The sequence below is a fragment of the Crocuta crocuta genome, unplaced genomic scaffold (assembly GCF_008692635.1).
Source record: "Crocuta crocuta isolate KB4526 unplaced genomic scaffold, BGI_CrCroc_1.0 scaffold194, whole genome shotgun sequence".
In the NCBI taxonomy this organism is placed as follows: Eukaryota; Metazoa; Chordata; class Mammalia; order Carnivora; family Hyaenidae; genus Crocuta; species Crocuta crocuta.
This window is the reverse complement of record NW_027530084.1, coordinates 38,587-46,128: the sequence shown is the minus strand read 5'-3', so window position 1 is coordinate 46,128 and position 7,542 is coordinate 38,587. Positions and strand designations below refer to the sequence as shown.

Sequence of the window (7,542 nt, the reverse complement as noted above, 5' to 3'; positions counted from 1 at the left end):
TATATATATATATATATATATATATTTATAAGGTCTATATGAAGAATATATGGTTTTTGGTGATGATTTGTCCTGCTAGATTCTAACCTAAGCAACACTGCAAGTCATTGCCTTATATCCAAATGCTGGACACAGATGTCTTGATAATAAGCAATGAAGATTGAGGTTAATATGTCACTTACAGAGGTTAACTATTCAACAAAAATCCGTTTTCATGGACAGGCATTGTCTTAGGGGCTGGGCATGTGCTGATGAACAAAACAAGAGGTGATTCTTGTCCCCCTCCTTGGAGTTTCTTATCCAGTTGGGAAGAAAGAAATTGAAAAAGTAATGATAATTGTGTTACACACAATGGTATTCTCTAACTAGTATATGAGCAAGCGTGTGCTTAGCAATCTTATTTCCAAATGTAAGCGGTGGTCTGAGCACTCATACACACAGGAGAAGATGTCTGCAAGGAGTGTTATCCTTACCACAGGAGTTAAAGCTAATAACTCTGTGGTAACGCTCATTAGTTTTAGGATTTCCTAGTAAAATTTGGCATCTAAAAGATTATTCCTAAGGAAAATCTATCTTTAAAATGATCATGTTATGGGTTAAAGCAAGTTGCTAATGTGAAAACTAAGCATAACTCTTTTTTACCAGAAGCTCAGGAATATTTTAACCAAGGGCTCCATCTGTCAGTAGGGGAACTGTGGTGTGGCGTGTTGGTGGTTAGGTAATATGGCCAGAAGCTCACTGACTGCAGGTTGTGACAAATGACTGACCCCTAGGGCCACCAACCCTGGCTGCCTGGTGCTCTGCTTGGCCCCTGCCGAGTGGCTCCTATTCTCTCACTTCTGACCAGACCACTCCTTTAGCCCGAGGCAGGTATTTTCATTATGATCCATAATAACATCGAATGGACTTTGTAATTGAATGAGCATCATACACTGGAGACTTTTGATGGGCTTAGCTCATCAGGATTTGAAGAGGGCTGTGTTGAGGGAGAGTTGGGGGGGGATGGCTAGGTCTGACATGGCAGCCAAGGGACACTTGCCGGCTTGTGCACTCTGCTTCCGCAGCCATTTGCTGAAGCAAATCAGAAACAAAGGGTCTTATCAGTTTACTATGGCATGAATTACAAACAAGAATTTGTGTTTGTCGTAATAATGATGAATGAAAACAGGGAAAAAAAATCCTAGTTGGAAAGATCAGCTATCTGTGTACACTATTTATAAAAGTAAACTGTCTCTGGATCTCAGGATTCTTACTTGTGAGACGTCATGGACACCATGGTTTAACAGGAATGAAGCTGGTCTCTGCCTGGGCAGGGAGTACATGGTGTGAACAGGAAAGAGTGAACCTACATGTCCTTGCCTTCTTCCCCTAAGTTAATTGTTGCTCACATTTTCTGCTCGTCGGATACTTAGCTTATTCACCAAAGGCTGATGAGACAGTTTCTAGTGAGGTGGTTACAGGCAATATTTTGAACAATGAATATGGTTTAATGAATTGCATAGTTGAGGGGGAGGGGTGAGAGAGAGAGAGAGAGAGAGAGAGAGAGAGTGGTTGAGGAGGTGAAAGAATTAGCCATTGTTTGGATAAATGTAGTTATATTCTCTAATGGACAGAGGGCTGTGACATGAATCATCCTAAATGAAGAAAGAAACTTTATTAAAAAAATTTTTTTTGTGGTTCCATTAATACGTAATGTCAGGACAAACAGCCTTATATTCAGTATAGTAGGACACTATGTGTGTTTGACAACATAAGACATATATCAGTGATATAAGTGTCTAAGTCATTAAAAAAATACAGGGTAACTGGTTAGTGTTACCTGTTCAAGAAGAAGAGGAAGAAACTTTAAAAATTCTATCTGATATATGTTGTGGGTTGTAACGTGCATTTCAAATGTCCATATCTGGATTATCAGGAATTAACAACATTGTACTTGATTCATTCAGTGCCCTCCATACACGTTTGTTAAATTACTTGAGTGCCAGCAGACAATTCCTTTTCTGCCTACAGTCTAGCTTAGGGACCAAGATGCGTGTGCAACAGTGAGGAGGAAACAATTACATGGGAGATGGCATGAGTCAAGGTATGGAGACAGCTGGAGCAGGGATGAGGGACTTCCATGAGGACATGGAGGGTTGCTGGGGGAGTAATTCTTGCAGGAAATATGAAGTGTGGACTTGAGAATGATTGGCAGAAGGCTTCAAAGTTAGAAAGACCTTCAGGAAATAAGGCTCTTGGTCAATATAGAGTTGGAGGCACTCAGAGGTTGAACTCCATTGACAAGATGGGAACCAAGTTGGGCACGTCAGTAGTTCTTCGTTTCAACACTGATCCAGAGCTGAGATGGTGTGGTCTGAACCAGAGGATGACTGCAAAGTGACATGTTTCAGATGAAGGATTGGAAAGACATGGTGAAGAAGATATGAGGAGGATGGCAAAAATGAGAGTCAAAAATAACCCCCAGTTGTAAATCATGGGGTTATAATTAAGAGTGGTCCAAAGACATCCACAAAATCATAAAGCCCTGCAATTAAACCTTGTGTTAGAAATTGCTAAGGGGGTTTCTCTGCAATTAATGAGAGGTTCAGATTATAGAAGAGAGTGGAAGAAGCATGACCTGTGACATACGTTTTTAAGCCTGAGTCTCTTTTCTACTTTGGATCTGTAATGGATGCCAGAAGAACTCTCCTTTTCTTTAAAAGAGCACACACAGAATGATTACTACTTCTACTGGTACTTTTATTTTTAATCACTAAAAATATTTTTCAAGAGTTGCTAAATTGTAAAACAAACCTCTGAGCTTTCTCAGAGTGGTGCTTGGAAACGACAAGCAAACAAGTTCAGTATTAAACAAATGGTATATATTGAGTATTCATACGGATCGCTGTCCTTTGGGGGTCCGTGCTTGTGCCTCCCGGCCTGTAGAACTACTGAGATTAATGCTAGCTATTCAAAAACAAACTGTGGGGGCGCCTGGGTGGCTTAGTCGGTTAAGCGTCCGACTTTCGCTTAGGTCATGATCTCGCGGTTCGTGGATTCGAGCCCCGCATCGGGCTCTGTGCTGACTGCCAGCTCAGAGCCTGGAGCCTGTTTCAGTCTGTGACTCCCTCTCTCTCTGACCCTCCTCTGCTCACGCTCTCTCTCTCTCTCTCCTAGAAATAAATAAAAAATATTTAAAAAAACAAACAAACTGTGAAAAGACTCTACAAGAACCTGTTTAGGATCACTCCCTAAGACCTAGGTCAGTCTTGGTCTCCAGCTTGTATCCCAAGAAATTTTAGCTTTTTCTTCTGGTTTATGTGATTGTCATATCATGAATTTATTGTTGAGTATCTGGGAATTAATTCCATGAAGCACGAATTCCATTAATTTTGTAATACTCTATAAAACACACCATGCTCTCACTGCCGTTTGTCTGGGATTGCAGACAGAGCGCATGGCATGGGTATACAAATGGTTATAACACGCACCACATGCATTTCAGTCTGGGTATTCCAGAACAGACAGAGAGCAGGTGGTGATTTTCTTATACAAAATGTAATAGTCAACTTTTGTACCTATTCTTACCAAAATGTCCACAATCATGGAACCCTTCTGACTCTTATTGCAATGTAAATTCATATATTGTAATATTTGTTTTCAAAATTTTATATACTGGCTCACCATATGAACATGTTCTCATTGCCTACTCAGGCCTTTGAGCAATTTGCAGTCTTTTGTTAGCACATAAAGACCCTCTGAGCCTCCTATTTTGAGCCCCAAGTTTACCAGCTGCTATCCACTACTGGGCCTCATTAGAGGCCTGCCGTTCTGCTGAGAACCACACCACATGCTCTACTCTCTCTTGTCTACATATTAGCCTGTTGCTGCTCCTTAAATTACCTGGTACAAAAGCTTGCTCTATTTCTCTGCAGAGAGCTACCACTCCTATCCAGTCTGAAGAGGGTCTATGTCATGATCTCTCAAACTAATTAAGGTTTGTGGGCAGGCCACAGGTTGCTATAGAGGAACTTTCCTGAAGGCTGATATCTATGAAGATTTTTGAGGGGGGGGAGGGGGGGAAGGATTACAGCAGCTGTAGCTTATATTCAGAAGCCTGTTTTTTAAAACAAAAATGATTCTTGTTTTTTTCTAAAAGTTTTTTAATGTTTTTATTTATTTCTAGGAAAGAGAGAGAGAGAGAGCGTGAGCAGGGGAGGGTCAGAGAAAGAGGGAGTCACAGACTCTGAAACAGGCTCCAGGCTCTGAGCTGGCAGTCAGCACAGAGCCTGACGCGGGGCTCGAACCCACGAACCGCGAGATCATGACCTAAGTGAAAGTCGGATGCTCAACCGACTAAGCCACCCAGGGACCCCAAATGATTCTTGTTTTAATCTAGGTGACATAATTCATTTTATATTTCAAAAGTTATTTCCTAAGGGAGCTAGAACATAATACTAATCAAAAACATTTGAAAGATTTAAAGTATTTTCAGGGGATGGAGCTAGAAAATACACTGGAAAAGTATTTCCATGAAGATTTATTTGAAATCATAGGTCGTATCCAGTATTTATGTTAATTGGACAGTATTTATATTTCAAAATTTTTTTCTAAAGTTTATTTTTGAGAGAGAGAGATGGGGAGGGGCAGAGAGAGAGAGGGAGACACAGAAACTGAAGCAGGCTCCAGGCTCTGAGCTGTCAGCACAGAGCCGGACAAGGGGCTCAGACTGATGAGTAGTGAGATCATGACCTGAGTTGAAGTCAGACACTTAACCCACCAAGCCACCCAGGTGTCCCAACAGCATTCATATTTTTAATTTATTTTTAATTTAAAAAATTTTTTTTAATGTTTACTTATTTTTGAAAGAGAGAGAGACAGAGTGTGAGCAGGGGATGGACAGAGAGAGATGGAGACACAGAATCTGAATCAGTTTCTGGGCTCTGTGCTGACAGCACAGAGGGGCTTGAACTCACCAACTGTGAGATCATGACCTGAGCTGAAGTTTGAGGCTTAACCGACTGAGCCACTCAGGGGCCCCACATTCATATTTTTTAAAATGAAAACACTATATCTTTCTAACGTTTAAGAAGATTTGTTTGCAATTTAGTGGTTTAAGAAATGGATTAGATAGTGTCAGTTTCCTTATGCTAAATAACCAAAATAAGATTTCAAGCAATTTTAGAATTTCTGGGAAAATAATTTTGAAAGTTTGGTACCAAATTCAGAAAGAATAATAAAATTACAAGTGTTCCAGATATCCAACAAAATGAATTGATGAGCTCTTTGGTTTCCGCTGCGGAAAACAAGATGAGAAAGAGGCGGGCGTCATTTGGAAAGCGTTGCATTAAGACGCACATGTTGCGCTGCCGCTCTGGCTCCAAGGCCTACTGCCTTCAGGAGTCGACCTGTGGTAAATGTGATGATCCTGCCAAACGAAAGAAAAAGTATAACTGTAGTACCAAGGCTAAGTGACGAAATGTCCCCGGGACCGGTCCAAGGACGCACCTAAAAATCGTGTACGGCAGATTCAGGCCTGGATTCTGTGAAGGAAGGACACCGAAACCCAAGAGGGCAGTGGTTCCACCATCCAGTGCATCTTGAGGATTTAGGTGATTAGTCATGGAATACATATTCTGGTTTAAAAAAAAAAAGAATTGATGAAAATCAGTGTCAGCCCAAAAGATAAATTACTGAGTGATTCTTCGTTTAAAAAAGTACAGTTTACCAAAAAGATGACGTTAAGTGGTAAACCCCTCTCATGCATTCAAAAATAATTCAATTAAATAGAAATTCTGCTTGCACATTGATTGTGTTCAGTAGGAAGGTCTGAGTTAGGTAAGGAGACCTGGCTTATCAACCTCTTATACCTGTTGACGTGTCTTTCACAGAATTTTTTTTTTAAATTTTTAAATGTTTTTTAAAAATTTATTTCTGAGAGAGAGAGAGAGAGAGAGAGAGAGAGGGAGAGATAGCATGAACAGGGGAGGGTCAGAGAGAGAGGGAGATAACAGAATCTGAAACAGGCTCCAGGCTCTGAGCTAGCTGTCAGCACAGGGCGTGAAGTGGGGCTGGAACCCACAAACAGCGAGATCATGACCTGAGCGGAAGTGGATGCTTAACCGACTGAGCCACCCAGGCGCCCCCCAAATTTTTTTTTAAAATTATTTTTTAATGTTCATTTATTTATTTTGAGAGAGAGCGAGAACTCTAGTGGAGCAGAAAGAGAGAGAGAGAGAGAGAGACAGCGAGAGACAGAGAGAGACAGAGAGAGACAGAGAGGGAGAGAGACAGAATCCCAAGCAGGCTCTGTGCCGCCAGTGCTGAGCCCAATGTGGAGCTTGAACTCTAACTGCAAAATAATGACCTGAGAGGAGATAAAGTGTTGGACACCTAACCGACTGAACCACCCAGGCGCCCCTCACAGAATTTCCCATCACTGCTTCTTCATTCTTTATCTCTTTCTCTTGTTTCTCCATATTTCTTGAGAATCATATTTACTTACTGTAAATACCTCTTATATTTCCTTACCTGCAAATTTTTTAGAATAATTTTGTTCTTGACCTTTTTCATCAACCTCTTCTCTCAGATTTTACCTCCTGCCACCATCTTCTCTGGTAACAGCTTCCCAGTCAGCCAGACATATCTTTCTGGCCCCTCTTTTAGCCACTATATGGGAATGAGAACACCCTGGCTACCCAACTGAGAGTATTGCAGATAATCTTTTGAATGAAATATGTGTACTTAAGTTGTGGGTATATATAGGAAGTAAATTTGTCTATGAAAATTTAATGAGGACATAAGCACTAAGCATTATGCTGTGACATGGGGGAGATTTCTGGTTTTTGAATCTATAACTGACTTACGGAATGAAGAGTTACTGAATCTGGTTAATTTGCATGAGTAAATGGGCAGGAGATTTTATCTGCCTACTGTTTTTAGGGCCTCAGAGAGATAGTAAATCCTTTTGGATGAGAAGGAAAGTAAAGAATATTTAGGTGAATCAAATCATGGAAGCATTTTCCATGGGTGCAAATAAACACTTTTTAAAAAATATGATTTATTGTCAAATTGGCTTCCATACAACACCCAGGGCTCATCCCAACAAGTGCCCTCCTCCATGCCCATCACCCACTTTCCCTTCTCCCCCACCCCCCATCAACCCTCAGTTTGTTTTCTGTATTTAAGAGTCTCTTATGGTTTTCCTCCCTTCCTCTCTGTCTGTAACTTTTTATTTCCCTTCCCCTCCCCCATGGTCTTTTGTTAAGTTTCTCAAATAAACAATTTTTAAAAGTAACTGTTGGACAGACACAGGGATCATGGCAGCTTCAACAGTGACTCCAGTGTACACAGTGTTTAACAAGTGTTTGTCAGTCAGAAATCAGCTCGGAGGGGCATGTTTATGGGGTCTGCTATCTTATGGCATGGATGGGTAGATGAAGAGGAGAGGGTCTGCCTCTTCCAGGCATTGTATTCAGTGCTGGACGGACAAGAGCAAAAAGGCAGACATGGTCGCAGTCCTCATGAAGCTCGTGGACTGGTGGGGGACAGAGACAAATAAAG

The 7,542-nt window shown here is 41.1% G+C and overlaps 1 pseudogene; it reads left to right on the top strand.

Moving 5' to 3' along the window:
- Positions 1-5,289: 5,289 nt before the first annotated feature.
- LOC144232044 (large ribosomal subunit protein eL37-like) lies at positions 5,290-5,583 on the top strand (annotated as a pseudogene).
- Positions 5,584-7,542: the final 1,959 nt, after the last annotated feature.